Source organism: Loxodonta africana, chromosome 22 (genome assembly GCF_030014295.1).
Source record: "Loxodonta africana isolate mLoxAfr1 chromosome 22, mLoxAfr1.hap2, whole genome shotgun sequence".
In the NCBI taxonomy this organism is placed as follows: Eukaryota; Metazoa; Chordata; class Mammalia; order Proboscidea; family Elephantidae; genus Loxodonta; species Loxodonta africana.
Window position 1 is genome coordinate 39,806,745 of NC_087363.1, and position 20,250 is coordinate 39,826,994.

The 20,250-nt window shown below is 40.5% G+C and overlaps 1 protein-coding gene across 3 annotated transcripts in view; it reads right to left on the minus strand.

The window, feature by feature from the left end:
- The window catches only part of PPARG (peroxisome proliferator activated receptor gamma), a 153,024-nt gene extending 150,475 nt beyond the window's left edge, over positions 1-2,549 (minus strand). For all 3 annotated transcript variants that reach the window (XM_023547899.2, XM_023547898.2, XM_023547897.2), the window contains exon 1: positions 2,469-2,549. The gene's annotated coding sequence lies outside the window, so the exon portion shown is untranslated. The remainder of the gene's footprint in view (positions 1-2,468) is intronic.
- Between the last annotated feature and the right edge of the window lie 17,701 nt (positions 2,550-20,250).

A 20,250-nucleotide genomic window follows, 5' to 3' on the forward strand; every position in this document is an offset into this window, starting at 1 on the left:
GAAATACACAAAGAATGAACATTCAGGCAATTAGTTTCTTCAAAGAAAATAGTGTATTCAATTATTAAAAACTGCAATCGCAAAAAATATTTTCAAAATACTCTAAGAAATACTATGATGCTGGTGGACACGCTAGTTTTAACTTAAAAAAGAAATGATGTTCTTTTTAGTTTAAAGGAATGAGAAAACAACGCCCAAAAAATCTTTAGCCTGGAATTCTTTAAAACTTTATACCTCGCTGATGTCAACAGCAGTTATAATTTTCATATAGTTACATGAAACTACTTTTACAGTCGTTCTTGTAAACTCTAGAAAATAAAATTTAAGTCTGAAAAAGAGTTTCTGATTTAAAAACAAAAGCATCACTAGTGGTTATTTTTTCCTTCCAGTGAATTCACAAAGGATTGAGATGACCACCAGTTGAATCTAAGATCCTTTAAGATACAAGTATCAGCAAGTTAAATATCAAATAGCATAAATTTTAAATAAAGGAGAAACTGTATGTGAAATGTGCAGTAAGACAAAAATGAATGGTTTTGTAACAAACTTCATTTTTTGGCTAACATGACATTTAGTTTTACATTTTCTTACATTAAAAAAATGAATAATGCCAGACTCGTACTGAGCTCCAGAGTGAATCTGATTGACAGTATACAAGACAAAGATTATTTTAAAACTTGGTCAGAATCTTTCAGAATATCCCTCCAAATGCTAACTGGTAGCATTGATGAGTGTTTTCTGTAAAATGTTCCTCAGAATGGAAAGTGTGTCTTCTCAAGGGAGAAGCCACAGGGAACGTCTATGTTAGTCCTCAGTGAAAACAGAAGGGGTTTCTAAGTCATCTGGCACCACCAAGTCAGTTCTGCTTTCAGTCAGCAATTGATCATAAAAGCTAAGGACAGGAGCGTCGCTATAGTACACCTGAGGTCTGCGGAAGATCTGCCCAGGTCCTCCCTGAAGAAGTTATTCATTGTTCTCTTAATCACTCCAGTTAAAGTTTGTCTCCCAGCAGATGTTAAAACACTGCACTTGGAAATCAAGAATTTCTTCACCAATGGGGTCTCTATGACTCAATACATCATCTTGTCCATTTTATTTTCAAACAATAATTTTCAGGAAGCAATTTTACATTTCGTCCCTCATCTTGAAAGAAGAAAACTTTTAGTTTCTTCATGGCGGACTACTCTGTTTAAACTTGATTTCTCTGAGAGTAATTATTGACACTATTTTTCCAACAGATAGCCTCAGACCCATGTGAATTAGATTCGTATTGTAAAGCAAGAGCATAACAAAATAATAATAATAAATGATCCTGTGAATGTTGGACATTATCATCAACACATTTCAACAAAATGCAATTAACAGTGAGTTGACTCACCTAAATAATGGACGTTAACAAGCAGAATTTAGAAAGGCAGCCTCCTGATCACCAGCAGAAGTAAAGGACCCTTCTTTACCTAACAACTGACCTTATATAAAAGTAGCAAAGAAGTTACTCCCAGTTTCTGCCCTCTTACCTTTGGCTCCTCCCAAATACCAAGGCATAAAGTACCACGACTACACACCCACTTTCCACCCCCAGCACCTATGGACCAGTGAATTCTGTTAGTCCAGCCTACCCCTACCTGCCGCAATTAGACTACCAAGAGAAGTCTTCAACGCATGGCACCTTCAGGAGCCTATACTATAGGAAGTTTACCGTTTCCAAGTGCCTGGGGAGTGGTGCAGGAGGACGGCCTTCTCCGTCCCCCACCAACCGGAGGAAACCTGCCCAAATCCCAGCCCTTCCACTCAGCTCAGGGCCAGCACTGCGCTTAAGGGCACAGGGGTGACCCCAACTGCGCCCTCCCTTAGCTGTCACTGCGATCGGCACACACCGCGCGCAGCCTGAGTTGTGAGTTAGCAGGAGGAACCCACTGCCGCCAGACCGACAACACCGGTCTCCAGGCTTCTTTGTCCCGGGATACTCTGCCCCGAAGTCCCCCTCAGGCAGCTCCCTGACGCCTGGGCACCTTCTCCACAGCCTCGAGGGAGGGGGCTCTCCTGGAACCTCAAGACGCACTGGCTCGTGTCGTGCCTACTTCTGCCGGGACCGCAGTCCCCGCGTTCAGCGTGCTGCCCGTGCTCTCCACTGCCTGGTTTGCTCAGTCTGGGACATCTTCTCGGGACGTGACCCTCAACCCAGGTCCCCTCGGCCGGCGACCCCTCAGCCAGTGGCCTGTCAACCCGCGACCTCGTCAGCCCCGGCCCCCTCAGCCTGTGACCTCTCTGCCCATGACCCCTCAGTCCCCGAGCCCTCAGGCCGTGATCCCAGTCCCTCAGCCCTGACCCTCCTCGGCCCCGGACCCTTTGCCTGGTCCCTTTTGCCGAGACCCCTCTGCTTGGTCCCCCTCGTCGCTGGCAGCCGAAGCCCCTTTCCGCCCGGGCCCCAGCCCCAGCCCCGGTGTCCCGCCGAGCTCGAGTCTGACCTGCGGCGGCGGCGGCGGTGGCGTGGCGCTTCGGTCCGGTGTCCTGCGGCCGACCCGAGCGCCCCGGGCCGCGGCTCCGGCTCCGGCTGGGGCTCCGAGTGCGGTGGAGCCCCGCCTGGCGTGGCCGAGCGGGGCCGGGGCGGGCGGGGCGGGCGCGGCGGCCGCGCGGGCGGGGGCGGGGTGGGGGCGGGAGTCTGGCGCCCCTGGCCCGGCCCCGCCCCCGGCCCGGTGCGTCCGCGCGGCCGGAGGTCCCGCGCCCCAGGGGCCGCGCCCACAGCGCCCGCACCCGGGGACGCGCTCCGTTCCGCGCCTTGGACTCACAGTAAGTTCGCCTCACCCTTGGGGCTCCCCTTTCTGGAGCGACCGCCCTGTGCCCCGCACTGACTACCTAGTCTCATTTGTTCCTCGGAGCCACCGCTGGGAGGCGGCCCAGAAATGTTCCCATTTCACAGAGGAGGGACCTAAAGTCCAAGATGCCCAGGGTCGTCTCAGGTGTCCGCTTCCGGAGGCCGACCCTCCTTCTTGCCGCCAGTGTTTCTTGCCCTTCTCACAGGGGTCTGCGAGATTTTTGAGATTTTCTCTTTCCAATGACATTCATATATTAAAAAAAAAAAAAAATTGGGGGCCAACCAAAAAAATAAAAAAAGAAACCAAACCCATTGCCCTGGAGTGGATTCTGACTCATAGACACTGTTTAGGACAGAGTAGAACTGCCCGATAGGATTTACAAGGCTGTAAATCTTTAAGGAAGCAGACTGCCACATCTTTCCCTCTAATAGTGGTTGGTGGGTTCAGCCGCCCGAGCACTGTGCCAGCAGGGCTCCTTTTATTTGGGGCCACCTGGTCTTTATCCTGTAACCCAAAGGTGCTGCACACGTGGGGCGCCCAGCCCTTTGCATTTGTAATTTACGTCAGTGTTTATCAGTTACTTCAAGTGAGAGAGTTTACTTTTAATCATTAAAAGCGTTTCTTAAACTCATTAACCGAGTTCTTCAATTCTTTAACAGTTTTTTTACACTGAAGAACCGTGAGACATGGGTGCGGGTGGAGGGAGTGCCGGAATCTAGTTTTCAAGTTCGAGAAACTGTTTTGGCGGCAAGCTGCGTCATGAAAATGTGTGCTATGTGCACCGTGGGCAGCTTCGGGACTCCCCATCATGACTTGCCAAAAGAGAGTGGGCAGATGCCCAGTCAGGAAGCCTCTGGCCTCCTGGATTTGAGGCCTTACTTTCTTTCCCTCCTTCCCAACCTCATTTATTGAGTGTTATGGATCGAATTGGGTGCCCCTAAAACATATGCATCAGTTTGGCTAGCCCATGATTCCCAGTATTGTGTCATTGTCCGCCATTTTGTCATCTGATGTGATTTTCCTGTGTGTTGTAAATCCTACCTCTATGATGTTAATGAGGTGGGATCACCGGCAGTTATGTTAATGGCAGGACTCAATCTACAAGATTAGGTTGTGTTTTAAGCCAATCTCTTTTGAGATGTAAAAGACAGGAGCAAGCAGAAAGACAGGGGGACCTCATATCACCAAGAAAGTAGGTCCAGGAGAAGGGCACATCCTTTGGATCTGGGGTCACTGTGCTGAGAAGCTCCTAGTCCAGGGGAAGATTGATGACAAGGATCTTCCTCCAGAGCTGGCACCCTGAATTCGGAGTTCTAGCCTCCTAAACTATGAGAGAATAAATTGTTATTTGTTAAAGCCACCCATTTGTGGTATTTTTGTTACAGCAGCACTAGATAACTAAGACACTGAGCGTCCTCTTCTAGGGGAGGCAAAGATGAATAAAGCCTTGCCTTCAAGAAGCTTATCAACTACCTGTCAACTACCTGTAGTTCCCCTGATTGTTCTCCAGCCCTATAGCATCTTAACTTGTTGGGGATGCCTGGCTCTTTTCCCTATAGTGCAGAAGGACCTCATTTAGGGTTGAAGCTAATTTTTTGGAGGATGAGTACCAGTAACGAGAAGGTTCGGGGCTTGCATCAACAGATTCATGTCCTTGCTCTTCACAGTCCACAAATATGAAGAGCCACAGCTGTATAGGGACTTCAGAGAAGCCCGTTTCATTGACCACTTACCCCATTTCTTTGCCTGCCATTTAGGTAGTCAGGTTGACATGGATCAACATTCTACACTCATACACAGAAATGCTGCAGGCATCCGACCTTCTTGTTCATTCCAGAGTCCCAGTCTGCTGGGGCTTTTTATAACAGCTTTATCGAGATATAATTTATGTACCATAAAATTTAAATGTACCATTCAATGATTTTTAGTATATTTACAGAGTTGTGCAACCATCGCCATAATCTAATTTTACATTTTTCATCACCCTTAAAAGAAACCTTGTACCCATTAGTGGTCACTCACCTCAGCCCTAAGCAACCACTAATCTCCTTTCTGTCTCTTTAGATTTGCCTATTCTGGTCATTTTATGTCAACAGAATCATATAATATGTGGTCTTTTGTGACTGGTTTCTTTTACTTAATGTTTTCAAGGTTCATCCATATTGCAGCATGAATCAGCACTTCATTTTATGACCAAATAATACTCCATTGTATGAATATACCACATTTTGTTTATCCCCTCAACAGTTGATGGACATTTGGGCTGTTCCACTTTGGGGCTATTAAAAATACTGCTGCTATGAGCATTCATGTATAAGTTTTTGTGTGGACATACGTTTTCATTTCTCTTGGCTCTAAAATCGTATAACTCTATGCTTCACTTTTTAAGGAACTGCCAGACTGTTTTCCAAAGTGGGTGCACCGTTCTAACTTCTGACAAGCAATGTATAAAAAAAACAAATTTCTCCACATCCTCCCCGAAACCCATTATTATTTTTCTTTTTGATTGTAGCTATCATAGTGTGTGGCAGGTGGTATCTCATTGCATGGTTTTGATTTGCATCTCCCTATTGATTAATTACTGATGTTGAGTATTTTTTCATGTGTTTGTTGGCCATTTGCATATCTTTGGAGAAATGTCTTTTCAAATTCTTTGCTTATCTTTTAATTGCCCATTTTTGTCTTTTTTGATTGTTGAGTTGTAAGAGTTCTTTATATACAAGTCCTTTTTTTATGTAAGTCCCTTATATATATACTTTGTAAATATTTTCTCCCATTCTGTGGGTTGTCTTTTCACTTTTTTGATGATGCCATTTGAAATACAAGAGTTTTTAATTTTTATGAAGTCCATTTTTATTATCTCTTTAAATGTATCATTGCCAGGATCCCTGGTGGCACAGTGGTTAAGAGCTTGGCTGCTGAGCAAAAGGTCGGCAGTTCGAATCCACCAGCTGCTCCTCCGAAACCTTCTGGGGCAGCTCTGTTGTACCCTAAGGGTCGCTATGAGTTGGAATTGACTTGACGGCAATGGGTTTATCATTGCCTAACCAATTTTTTATAACTAAAATGTTGTGTAGTGGTTGAGACCTACGGCTGCTAACCAAGAGGTCAGCAGTTTGAATCCACTAGGTGCTCCTTGGAAACTCTATGGGGCAGCTCTACTCTGTTCTATAGGGTCACTATGAATCAGAATTGACTCGACGGCAGTGGGTTTGGTTTTTTTGTTAGTTTGTTTTAAACCACAGCCGTGAAAATTTATCCCTGTGCTTTCTTCTAAGAGTTTATAGTTTTGGTTCTTACATTTAGGTCTGGGGTCCATTCTGAGTTAATTTTTGTGTATTCTGTGAGGTAGAGGTCAATCTGATTTTGGTGGGAAATTCCCATAATTTAATAATGGTCACTGGGGGAGTCCCACCACAGAAAACTCGTAACTGGTGCAATACTTTAAAGTTGGTCTGAATACTTTCTCAACTCCCTTTGCAATCAAAATTTTCTGATTTTGGAAGTGATCTGTGGTTAGTTAAGCCTATAAATGTAAGAAGTTAAGCAACATAAGTAGAAATAGCATAAATCTGTTTTTCAAACTACTGGTCATGACCCATTAGTGGGTTATGAAATCAATTTAGTAGGTCATAACCGATACTGTTTTTTAATGAAGTAAAACAGAACAGAATAGAAAAAAGAACTTAGCAGAATGCATCTCCTTTCTGTGTTAAAGAAAGTGCTGCTTCATAAAACTTGTGTGTTATGTTTGTGTGTATCAGGGCTGGGTGTAAAATGTGTTACTTACTGTGGGCCACATTTTTAAAAGTTGGAAAAACATTGTGTAAACTACAGTTGCAGAATTCTTTCATTCCACATTTATTATGTGCTTATATTTTCTTTTTTTATTGTGTGCCAGGCCCTCTGCTAAGTGATGGCGATAAAGTGATAAACAGCACACTGCCTCCACCCAGCACCGGTGCACATATGCAGATTCTAGAGACAAAAGTTTGAGCCTCAGTTCAGATTTCCCATCCACAAGAACTTCTTCCAGTACTGGTATTTGCTCCTGTGTGTACCCCATCCCCACTGTTTTTTGTTTGTTTGCTTCTTGCAATTAACCCTCAGTTGGTTTATCTCCTTTGAGATTTGCAGATATATTTGCTTTTCTTCTGGCTAGGAGAACTTTGTTCCCAGGCTCGTAATTGCATACTATGCTTATTGTATTGGGAAGGAAGTACAGGTCTAGTAAGGGGAGTTGACCATAACTGAATTGATTTCCATTTTACTCCAACTATATTTAAATTGGCTCCTCTGACAGAATACAGGCATTTTAAAATGATGTTATGTTGCTTTTTCGGGGAAAAATTAAAAATCATGGCAAAATTTTTCTTTCAGTTATTTTCCAAGGATTCAGAAAGTCAGGATGTTAGCATTAACAGTGACATCCAGCCATTTTGCACAGACTGATCTTCAGTCAATGAGCTGCATTTACAGCAGCTGTGTTTTGGTTTTTTTGTGTACAATCATAGCTCTGACACTATGCATCCTCTTTACTTGAGACACTATTTATCTATCTCTAAAATCTAGACCCTGAAAATTCCCAGGAGATTTAGAAGATCTTAATTTACAATTAAAAAGTTATAGTTAAAAATCAGTTGGATTCCTAGAAACCAAAAAAGAGACCTTTGAAAAGGAAATCAGAAAAGCAATACCATTTATAATAGCCCCTAAAAAAAAAAAAAAAAACCTTAGGAATATATAACCAGGGATATAAAAGACCTGTATAAAGAAAACTACAGAACACTACTGCAAGAAACCAAAAAAGACCTACATAAATACAAAAACATACCATGTTCATGGATAGGTAGACTCAACATTGTGAAAATTTCAAGTCTACCCCCCCCAAAAAAAAGGAGCCTACAAATACAATGCAGTCCTGATCCAAATACAAACAGCATTCTTTAACGAGGTAGAAAAACTAATCATTAACTTTATATGGAAAAGAAAGAGGCCCCAGATAAGTAAAGCACTATTGAAGAAAAAGAATAAAACAGGAGGACTCCACCACCTGATCTCAAAACCTACTATACAGCTGTTGTGTTATTGTTAGGTGCTGTCAAGTTGGCTCTGATTCATAGCAACCCTATGTGCAGGATGGTCCTGCATCACCCTCACAATTGTTTTTATGCTTGAGTTCATTGTTGCAGCCACTGTGTCAGTCCATTTCATTGAGGGTCTTCCTCTTTTTCGCTGACCTTCTGCTATACCAAGTGTCTTGGTCATCTAGTTCTGATATAACAGAAACACCACAAGTGGATGGCTTTAACAAAGAGAATTTTATTCTCTCACAATCCAGTAAGCTAGAAGTCCAAATTCAGGGTCCCAACTCCAGGGCAAGGCTTTCTTTCTCTGTTGGCTCTGGAGGAAGGTCCTCACCATCAGTCTTCCCTTGGTCTGGGAGCATCTCAGTACAGGAACCTCAGGTCCAAAGGACGCACTCTGCCCCCGGCACTGCTTTCTTGGTGATATGAGGTCCCCATGTCTCTCTGCTCGCTTCTCTCTTTTATATCTCAAAAGAGATTGGCTTAAGACACTACCTAATCTTGCAGACCTCATCAGTATAACTGCTGCTAATCCATCTTATTACTTCATAGTGATAGGATTTACAACATATAGGAAGATCACATAAAATGGTGGATAATTACATAATACTGAGAATCATGGCCCAGCCAAGGTGATGGATATTTTGGGGGGACACAATTCAATCCATGACACCAAGCACGATGTCCTTCTCCAGGGACTTGTCCCTCTTGATGACACGTCCAAAGTATGAGAGATGAAGTCTCCGCATGCTTGCTTCTAAGGAACATTCTGGCTGTACTTCTTCCAAGACAGACCTGTTTGTTCTTCTGGCAGTCCATGGTATATTCGATATTCTTTGCCAACACCATAATTCAAAGGCATCAGTTCTCTGGCCTTCCTTATTCATTGTCCAGCTTTCACATGCATACGAGAAGATTGAAAATGCCATGGCTAGGGTCAGGCACACCTTATAGTCTTTAAAGTCACTCTTTGTTTGTTTGTTTTTTTTAACCTTTTAAAGAGGTCTTTTGCAGCAGATTTGCTCAATGCAATGTGTTGTTTGATTTTTTGACTGCTGCTTCCATGGGTGTTGATTGTGGATCCAAGTAAAATGAAATCTTTGACAACTTCATTCTTTTCTTCGTTTATCATGATGTTGCTTATTGGTCCAGTTGTGAGGATTTTTGTTTCCTTTATGCTGAGGTATAATCCATACTGAAGGCTGAAGTGCTTCAAGTCCTCTTTGCTTTTCTTCCACTTTCCATATACCCAAAAACCCATTGCCGTCAAGTCAATTCTGACTCATAGTGGCCCTATAGGACAGAGTAGAACTGCCCCATAGAGTTTCCAAGGAGCTCCTGGCAGATTTGAACTGCCGACCTCTTGCTCAGCAGCTGTAGCACTTAACCACTACGCCACCAGGGTTTCCTATGCTCCATATATTCTCTTTATTCTCTCACTGATGAAAAAGCCTCATGGAAGAAGGACTACTCTCCTGGGTGTGTCATGGAAGCTCCATAGACACATCCAACCTCCCTGCGGGACCGAATTACTGGGCTGAGGGCTGGGGACCACAGTCTCTGGGAACATCTAGCTCAATTGGCATAACATAGTTTATAACAAAAATGTTCTACATCCCACTTTGGTGAGTTGCATCTGGAGTCTTAAAAGCTTGTGAATGGCCATCTAAGGTACTCCACCAGTCCCACCCTGTCTGGAGCAAGAGAGAATGAAGAAAACCAAAGACACAAGATTAGTCCAAAGGATTAATGGCCCACAAACTACCACAGCCTCCACCAGAATGAGTTCAGCACAACTTATAGACAGTGCCTGGCTACCACCACCAACTGCTCTGACAAGGATCACAATAAAGGGTCCCAAACAGAGCTGGAGGAAAATGTAGAACAAAATTCTAACTCACAAAAAAAGATCAGACTTACTGATCTGACAGAGACTGGAGAAACCCCAAGATCATGGCCCCTGGACACCCTTTTAACTCAGTTCTGAAGTCACTCCTGAGGTTCACCCCTTCAGCTGAAGATTGAACAGGCCCATAAAACAAAATGAAACTAAATGAGTACACCAGCCCAGGGGCAAGGACAAGAAGGCAGGAGGGGACAGGCAAGCTTTTAACAGGGAACCCAAGGTCGAGAAGGGGAGGGTGTTGACTAGTCATGGAGTTAGCAACCAATGTCACAAAACAATATGTGTACTAATTGTTTAATGAGAAACTAGTTTGCTGTGTAAACCTTCATCTAACGACAATAAAAAAAATAAATAAGTTACAGCTAGTTCAACATGCTAGACGGGTTAAAACACACACACATACTTCAACAAATATATCTACTTCTTTGAAGAACTCTAATATGTCTCCAAAGGATCTCTAGTGGTGCAATTGTTGAAAGCTCAGCTGCTAACTGAAAGATTGTGGTTCAAACCCACCCAGAGACTCTTTGGGAGAAAGACCTGGCGCTCTGCTTCCATAAAAATTATAGCCAAGAACAACAATATACATGATTTTTAAATCCAGTTATGAAATCTTGGCCTGCAATCTCCCACTGAGAATTTTATTAAGGCATTTTTTTCTCCTCTTTCTATTCTGCCCTTTCTCATCTTGACTCCCTACCCCCACTGAATTACCTGCCGAGTTGTTTTAAGTTCTAAAGTACCAAAGCCAAGCTTGCAGCCTATTTCTTCTGACTTCAGATAGCTGGATCGGTTTACTATACCTCTCTGCTTAACTCAGCGTTCTATTTCTGCTTTGAATGGTTGCTTCTAAATTAAAAAAAAAAAAAAAAAAAAACTAGAACATCTGAATTGAATTATTAATCTTTTTGTTATATACAAATCATGAGGTTAGACTATAATACAGCTATGTATTGGTTAAAAAAAAAAACTCTCAAAAACGTGGAGAATATAGCCAACTTAATAACTTAATTTTTTGGTAATACTCCAACTTAGAGCTTTCCTTTAATATTTGGAAGAATCTAAAGATATTTTTAAGATTGTTACTTCAATAATATTATTCTTTTACTTATTTTTAAGGGAAATGTGTTCTTTTTTCTTTTACTGACCTATTTTTGACAACATTTTATACTTTTCGTGATTTGTAAACACCTATAAAACTAATAATGATATTTAATTTCAAGGAAATTCATTTGTTAGTTTCAATAGTTTTGAGTTAGACTGTTTAAATTTTTAGGTCTTAATGGTTTGGAAACATCTTTTAAAGATTCAAAAATAGTTTTTATTTTGAGGGAATGAAAAGAGAGCCCTTTGTCCTGCTTTATCAATTTTTCTCCTTTTTTTCCCCTAAAAATTGACCTACTTTGTATGTAAGATTGGCCTTTAAATATTAAGAGTAGGAAGTAGAGAGACCTGGTGATTTCCCATAAAGCTTATTGCCTAGAAAATCCAATGGGGCAGTTCTCCTCTGTCACATGGGGTCACTTTGTGTCCAAAATCAATGTGATGACACCTAACAACAAGGAAATAGAGGGAATAGAGTTAAGAAGAAGAGAACTTGTGACCATCTAGCCTCTCTTCCTAGTTGTCTTTGTCTGGAAGCTCTGCTGAAACCTTTCCACCATGGGTGACCCTGTCATTTGAAAAACTGGTGGCATAAGACTTAACTCACTTACTTTGGGTATATCATTAGGAAAGACCAATCGCTAAAAAAGGACATCATGCTCGGTAAAGTGGAGGGCCAACGAAAATGAGAGAAACTCTGCATGAGATAGACTGATACGATAGCCACAACAATGAGCTCAAACATCCCAACGATTCTGAAGATGGCTCATGACCAGACAACGCTTCGTTCTGTTATACAGAAGGTCGCCACGAGCTGGAGCTGACCCCATGGCAACTCACAACCACAACAATGAATAGGTTTTGAAACAGCTACTAACCCCAGATTTCTGTATGACAATGATTTTCTCATTTATAAGTCCCGTGTGTATTTATAAGTCCTGGACTTTGTAATATAAAACTAAAAAAAAAACAAAAACTTTTAATCTTGGAAAATGTTAGATATATGTAAAAGTAAACAGAATAATCTAATGAACAATTTCCCCTCCTTAACTCCCCCATCCCATACCAATTGCTTGGTTTCAGCTCATGGCCTTTTTTTTTCATCTATACCCCTCTCCCCTCCCTCCCAAACAATGCATTTTATCATAAAACTTTTTAATGGCTTTGAAATTAAATATCATTATTAGTTTCATAGGTGTTTAAAAGTTTGTTAAAAAATGTTTTGCTCTGGGAGAGATTTTGGATTTTTCAGAAAAGCTCTTCTACTGAAAGTTTACGATTCTGAACTTCTGTCACTGGCAAGTTATAAAATGTGCTATTCGCTGAGAAGACGACTGTATGCACATTACAGCAGTTCCAGAGGACCTAAGGGCAGCAAAAGAAATAAGCAAGGAATTTGTACTTGGGACAAGGTAGTTGTAGGTAGTTTCAGCTGTTAAGAAAAACCAGAAGAAAAAAATATATACCTACCTGTTGAGTCCTGTGCTAAGAACAGATTACAGTAGATACTGATTCCCTAAGCTTTGGGAAGGAGCTCTGGTGGGACCATGGTTAAGCTCTAGGCTGCTAACAGAAAGGTTGGCAATTCAAACCCATCCAGCGGCTCTGTGGTAGAAAAGACCTGGCGATCTGCTTCTGTCAAGATTAAATCAAAAACCCTGAGTTGATTCCCCACCCACAAAGACCCTGTAGGACAGAAAAGAACTGCCCTTTAGGGTTTCCAAGGCTGTAATCTTTAAGGAAGCAGACTGCCACACCTTTCTCCCACAGACTGACTGGTAAATTCAAACCACTGACCTTTCAGTTAGCAGCCCAGCACTTAACTGCTGTGCCACCAGGGCTGCTTTTGTAAAGATTACAGCCTAGGAAATCGTATGGGGCAGATCTATGCTGTCACACTGGGTCTCTATGAGTTGCAATCGACTCCCCGGCACCTAGCAACAAGCTTTGAGACAGTCTCAGGTGTTGCAAACTGTTAACCTGTTCAGCTGCTAACTGAAAGGTTGGAGGTTCAAGACCACCCAGAGTTGCCTCATAAGAAAGCCTGGTGAATTACTTATGAAAACTCAATCACTGAAAACCATGTTGAGCACAGTTCTACTCTAACTACACCTAGGGTCACCATAACTCAGAAAGACTCAATGCAGACTAGTTGCTGGTTAACTGGTTAAACGGGATGGTTCGGTGGGGCCTGGATTGGCAGAGCCCTGGGGGCTATTACCTTCACCCCCCCAGCAGCCCTCTCCCTTTACTCCAGTGTGCTAATAATCATATTGTGTGCTAAAAGGGAAAAGTTGGGAATCATTGGACGATCTTAATCTCCCTTCCACCTCTGCTGCGGTTTTGTGTCTCTTCAGAACCTCTTCTGGAGACCTCACTGGGAAGTAGTCTTGTTCCTCTGCGCTTCTGCGCTTTCCTCTGCACCTGATACAGTCTTCTGGTATAATACCTGATACATTTTACTGTAATTTGTTGTTGAAGTGTTTATCTTCCCTTACTAAGAGGTAGGGGCTTTCACTGCAGAAGTCATGTCTTACTCATCTTTTTATGCCTAGGATTTACCATAATACAATGCCTAGAACCAAATAACCAATCGGTTGCCGTCAAGTCACCGCGGACTCATGGCAGCCCCATGTGTGCAGAGTCAGGTTGTGCTCCATGCAGTTTTCAGTGGCTGATTTTTTGCCAGTAGATCACCAGGCCTTTCTTGTGAGGTGCCTCTGGGTGGACTCAAACTTCCAGCCTTTCAGTTAGCAGCCTAATGCCATTTGTACCACCCAGGAACCCTGGAACCAGATAAGTGGACAATAAATATTTGTTGAATGACTGCTGAGTGTTTAACCTGCAAACTCAAGCCTGTTATTAAAGAAATAATTCAAATGACTCCTCATTGTAAAGTCTTCCATCACTGTCACTCTTTATCCCCTCAACTAGCTTTATTTTTTTCTTCATACCCTTTATCACTACCTGAAATTATATTTTAAGATTTTTATTTGTTTATAGTCTGTCTAGATTATAAACTCCATGAAGGCAGGGATTTTGTTTTGTTCTGTTGTATCCCTAGCACAGAGCATGCTTGGCTCTCAGTAAATTTTTGTTACTGAAACAATAGTAAAGTCACAAATTTAATCACTTTTAAAAGTTGTGCTTTCATCTCTGATGTCTAAAAAAATTATTAATATTCATTTACATAAATTCCCAGGCTCGGCTACAAATTTGAGCCTTATTCAGGTAGCCACGGACCTTTCTGTTTTCATGAATATAGTTTTATTTTGAACACTCAGACCCAAATGCCAGTTTTTCTCTTGAGACATATAACAGCTACTATTGATACACAATTCTCTTTTTAGTAGAGTCTGAGGAATGGGAAGTTTGAGCCTAAGGCTCAAGAGCTGGGCTTCCTATTAGAGTGATTTCAGATCTGCTTTTCCCACTATGATTTCTTCAGTGATGTCATTTCCCTATCTCCTTTCACAGAAGAGGTTTTCAGGCATCTAGGTGTTGCAGTGGCTGTAACAATGGGCTCAAGTGGAACAATGATGGTGAGGATGGCGCAGGAGCGGCCAATGTCTCATTCTGTTGTACGCAGAGTCGCTATGAGTTGGAAGCGACTCAACGGCACCTAACAACAACAGATGTCTACGTCCTAAATGTCTGAAGGCGAAGGATGAGAACTAAGCTGTCAACAGACTTCTTTCATCCATGGTCATCAGAGCCTCTTCCTTTCTAGTTTTTAGCTTGCCAGCTCTGGCAGCAACACATACATCTAAATGGCAAATTTGGAGTCCCTTTCTGGAGTGATACTTTGATGTGAGGTAGAATTTTCCCCTTTGTTTTGCATTTCTATTGCATTTTGAATGTTAGGGTAACTGCTAGATTGGTTATGAGTTGCATGTATGTGCTTAGAAGCTTTCGTATAGCAATGGGGCAGGGGGAGCAGGGGGATCTGTATTCTTTATTGAAGGGTACTGACATTTTGTCTTGGCACCATCCCATCCAATTACCATAGCATGGATACTGTTTCTTCCCCAGAGTATTTTTGTGATTTTAATCTCATGTAATTATCTATAATTATAATTAGTGGACATTCAACCATTTCCAGACATAACTTATGAAGGAAGAAGTCCAAGCTGCACTGAGGGCATTGGTGAAAAACAAGTCTCCAGGAATTGACGGAATACCAATTGAGATGTTTCAAGAAATGGATGCAATGCTGGAAACGCTCAATCATTTATGCCAAGAAATTTGGAAGACAGCTACCTGACCAAGAGACCCATTTTTGTGCCCGTTCCAAAGAAAGGTGATCCAACAGTGCAGAAATTATTGAAAACATCGTTAATATCACACGCAAGTAAAACTTTGCTGAAGATCATTCACAAACAGTTGTAACAGTACAGTGACAGGGAACTGCCAGAGTTTCATGCTGGATTCGGAAGAGAATATGGAACAAGGGACATCATTACTGTTGTCAGATGGATCTTGGCTGAAAGCAGAGAATACCAGAAAGATGTTTGCCTGTGTTTTGTGGACTATGCAAAGGCATTCGACTGTGTGGATCATGACAAATTATGGATAACACTGTGAAGACTGGGAATTCCAGAACACTTAATTTTGCTCCTGAAGAACCTGTACATAGATCAAGAGGCAGTTGTTCGAACAGAAAAGGGGATACTGAGTGGTTTAAAATCAGGAAACGTGTGTATCATGGTTGTGTCCTTTCACCATACTTAGTTTGTATAAAAAAATACTGAGCAAATAATCTGAGAAGCTGGACTATACGAAGAAGAATGCGGCATCAGAAAGACTGATTAACAACTTACAATACGCAGATGACATAACATTGCTTGCTGAAGTGAAGAGGACTCAAAGCACTGATGATCAAAGATTACAGCCTTCAGTATGGATTACTCATCAACATATAGAAAACAAAATCCTCACAAATGGACCAATAAGCAACATCATGATAAACGGAGAAAAGATTGAAGTTGTCAAGAATTTCGTTTTACTTGGATCCATAATCAACACTCATGGAAGCAGCAGCCAAGAAATCAAATGATGTATTGTATTGGGTAAATCTGCTGCAAAAGACCTCTTTGAAGTGTTAAAAAGCAAAGACGTCACTGTGAGGGCTAAGGTGCGCCTGACCCAAGCCATGGTATTTTCAATTGCCTCATATGCTTGTGAAAGCTAGACAATGAATAAGGAAGACTGAAGAAGAATTGATTCCTTTGAATTATGGTGTTGGCAAAGAATATTGAATATACCTTGGACTGCCAGAAGAACAAACAGGTCTGTCTTGGAAGAAGTACAGCCAGAAAGCTCCTTAGAAGCGAGAATGGTGAGACTTCATCTCACGTACTTTGGAAAGGGTATCAGGAGGGATCAGTCCCTGGAGACGGACATGATGCTTGGTAAAGTAGAGGGTCAGCAAAAGAGAGGGACATCCTCAAAGAGATGGATTGACACAGTGGCTGCAGCAATGGGCTCAAACACAGCAATTATTGTGAGGATGGCAGGATCGGGCAGTGTTTCGTTCTGTTGTACACAGAGTTGCTATCAGTCGGAACTGACTTGATGGCGCCTAACAACAACAATAATTATCCATTTATTCTGTTGGTAAAATTTCAACCCTGCTTAGGTCAATTTCTGCATACATTCACTTACTATGCAGAATAAAAAATACCTAATTCCTATGGCAGTATAAAGTTGACTCTTCCAAGCACAGGGCTTTAAAGATAAGTTAGATTGGCATATTTAACTGTTCTCTTACCAAATGGAATTGCAGTGGCCTAGATGATTTGCATAACTTATTAATGATAGAAAGGAAATTATTAGCATTTAGGGCATTGTTTAGTCTGCTTTCATAACACACAATTCCCACTGATTTTTCAGTAATACAATCCTACAGTATCTCCAGAAATTTCAAAAAAAAAAAAATTTTTTTTTTTTAAATTTACCTATCATATAACATGCTTAAAGGAGGCTATGTTGTATAAAACAAAAGCAAACACAAAATCAATAAAATATTTAATATATGGGCAACTAAAGGAGTCCTGGGGTACAATGGTTCAGAATTCGGTTGCTAACTGAAAGGTCGGCAGTTCGAACCCACCAAGCAGCTCCTCGGGAGAAAAGACCTGGTGATCTATTCCAGCAAAGATTACAGCCTAGAAAACCCCATGGGGCAGTTCTGCCCTGTTATATAGGGTCACTGTGGGTCAGAATGGACTTGGTGGCACACAACAACAACAGATTTACATAGAGTAAAAATAAAAGTTCCCTTTTAATTCCTCCCCAGAGGTAACCGCTATTAACACGTTGGTGTTACACATATACGTGCGTATGTGAACAGCATATAGCTTTGGGTTTTGAGGGTTTTTTTTTTTTTTTAATTACTGAGAAGAGACCATACTATAAACATAGTGCTCCAACTTTTTTTTTTTAAATTAACAATGTCTTAGAGACCATATCACATCAGTATGTCTTTTTTTTTTTTTTTTTAATGTCCACTATTTCTGGGAGAAATATATTAAAAGTCTTCCAACTATAATTAGGGTTTGTCATTTTTTTTCTCCTTGTATGTCTAGCAGTGTTTGCTTTCTATATTTCAGTGTGACGCTGTTCAGTGCATAAAGGTTCATGATTTTATATTGTATATTTGATGTGTCACATCTTTCATAAATTTAAAATATTCCTCATTGTCCTTATTAATATTTTTGCCTTGAATTTTATTTTGGTCGACATGTTATCGCTTTTCTAGTTCACCTTGGCTCGTATCTTATTTTTCAACCATTTTAATTGTATTTTTTGTATTCAGTATAACTAGGCTTTTCTCTCCCATTTGATAATCTACATTTGTGTCATTTTGTTTTAATTGTATTTTTTGTATTCAGTATAACTAGACTTTTCTCCCCCATTTGATAATCTACATCTTTTAATGGATTAATTTAATCCGTTTACATTTGTTGTGCTTATTGAGATGTTGGACTTTATTTCTGCCAGCTTTATGTTTTATATTTTTATTTACTATCTTGTTATTCCCTCCCCACTTTCTATCTTTTGTTGGATTTTTTTGTTGTTGTTCTTGTTGTTCCTGTTCTCCACTCTAGTTATTGGAGATTATGCATCCTATTTCTTCTCTCCAGCAATTAGCCTTAAATTTTAAAAATCCTATTATAAAATTATTTTTCACAAATACACAAACTAATGCATGAGTATATTTTCACTGTAAGAATTTTAAAATAATATAGAATTACATAGAGATGAAGTTCTCTTCATTCTCTCCACTTCTCCACCTTAAGTAACCACCCTTAACAGTGTAGTTAGTATTCTTCTAGACATTCTTATGTATTTTTATGCACTGTTTTATATATATAATACATATGTACATAATGTGTATTCATTATATGTAAATAACAATATGTACAGTATGTATACATGTATATTACAATATGATTATAGTATGTGTATTTTTATAGTATGTGATAACATGATATGCACACTATATGTTAGTATCATGCTAGATGTATAGTTTGATCATATGTGTAATATCCATGTATACGATGGAATTATGCATATTGTTCTACAGTTTTTTCTTTCATGTACAGTATTTTCTGAAGCTCATCCCATATCATTATATTTGTTTCTGCATATTCTTTTTAGTTGCTGTATATACTCTATACTGTATATTACAGTATAATTAACATTCCACTATTGATGAATATTTAGGTTGTTTCTAATGTTTTGCTATTACCAAAAAAATACTGTATTGAATATCTTGAACATCATCCATGTTGCTATGTTGCCAAGCATTTCTCTAGAATAGATACTTAGAAGTGGAATTTCTGGGAAAAGGTGGGGTGGGTTTAGAATTTTGATAATATTGAAAAAAATGACCTCCACTAAAACTTTACAGATTTATACATCCACCGAGTGGTATTTGCTCACAGACTCACTAACATGCATATTACCAGTCATTTGAATGAGTAAGAATGATATATGAATGAGTAAGAATGATATTTCACAATTAGTTGAATATTTTTTCCCCTGCTTATTAAAAGAACCAAACATCTTTTCATGCATATTAGTTATTGATATCTTTTCTTCTGTGACTTGCTTAAATAGACCCTTTGTCCATTTTTCTATTGGTTTGTCTTTTTTTTTTTTAATTGATTTCTAGGAGAAAAAAAATTTCAGCTTAGATATTTTTAAAAATTAATGTTCACATGATAGCCAAAAACTAAAAACAACCCAAGTGTCCATCAGCTGATGAATGGATTAAAAAAAAAAAATGTGATATATCCATACAGTGGAAACCCTGGTGGCGTAGTGGTTAAGTGCTACAGCTGCTAACCAAAAGGTTGGCAGTTCAAATCCACCAGCCACTCCTTGGAAACTCTATGAGGCAGTTCTACTCTGTTGTACAGGGTCGCTATGGGTCTGAATTGACTCGATGGCAATGGGTTTTTGGTTTATATCCATACAGTACAATATTATTTAGCTATAAAAAGGAATAAAGTTCTGATACGTACTACAACATGGATGAACCTTGAAAGCATTATGTTACGTGAAGGAAGTCAGACACAAAAGACCACACATCGTATAATTCTATTTATGTGAAATGTCCAGAATAGGCAAATTCGTAGAGACAGAAAGTAGATTAGTAGTTGCCAGGAGATGGGGTGGGGGAGAAGATAGGGAGTGACTGCTAATAGATATGGAAGCCCTGGTGGGATAGTGGTTAAGTGCTACAGCTGCTAACCACAAAATGTCAGCAGTTGAAATCCACCAGGTGCTCCTTGGAAACACTATGGAGCAGTTCTACTCTGTTCTGTAGGGTCACTATGAGTCGGATGGACTTGACGGCCACGGGTTTGGTTTGGTTTTGGTTGGCTAATAGATAGGGGTTTCTTTTTGGGGCGATGAACTTTTCAGGAATTAAATAGTAGTGATAGTTGAACAACTTTGTTAAATATAACAAAAATCACTGGATCGTACAACTTTAAAAGGGTGAATTTTACGGTTTTTAAAATCTTAATTTAGAAGTCTAAAAAAAACCTTTTTGTTTGAGGAAAAAAAAAGATTATTTATGTTCTCAACCCCTTGATGAATAAGGCACACAAGATCTAGCATGCTTTTCACTTTTCCTTTTACACCTACCTGCCTTGTTATTCTGTTATTCCCTGGTTGTAGTAGGTTGTTGTGCAGGTCCTAACACTACACAAAGGCAACTGGCCAAGGGGACAAATAGGGACTGAAATCCAAGCCAGGTGCCTTGTCAGAGGGCTCAGTCTAGCTGGAGGAAAGGGTGTCTTTTTCTAACTCACACAAAAGTGCC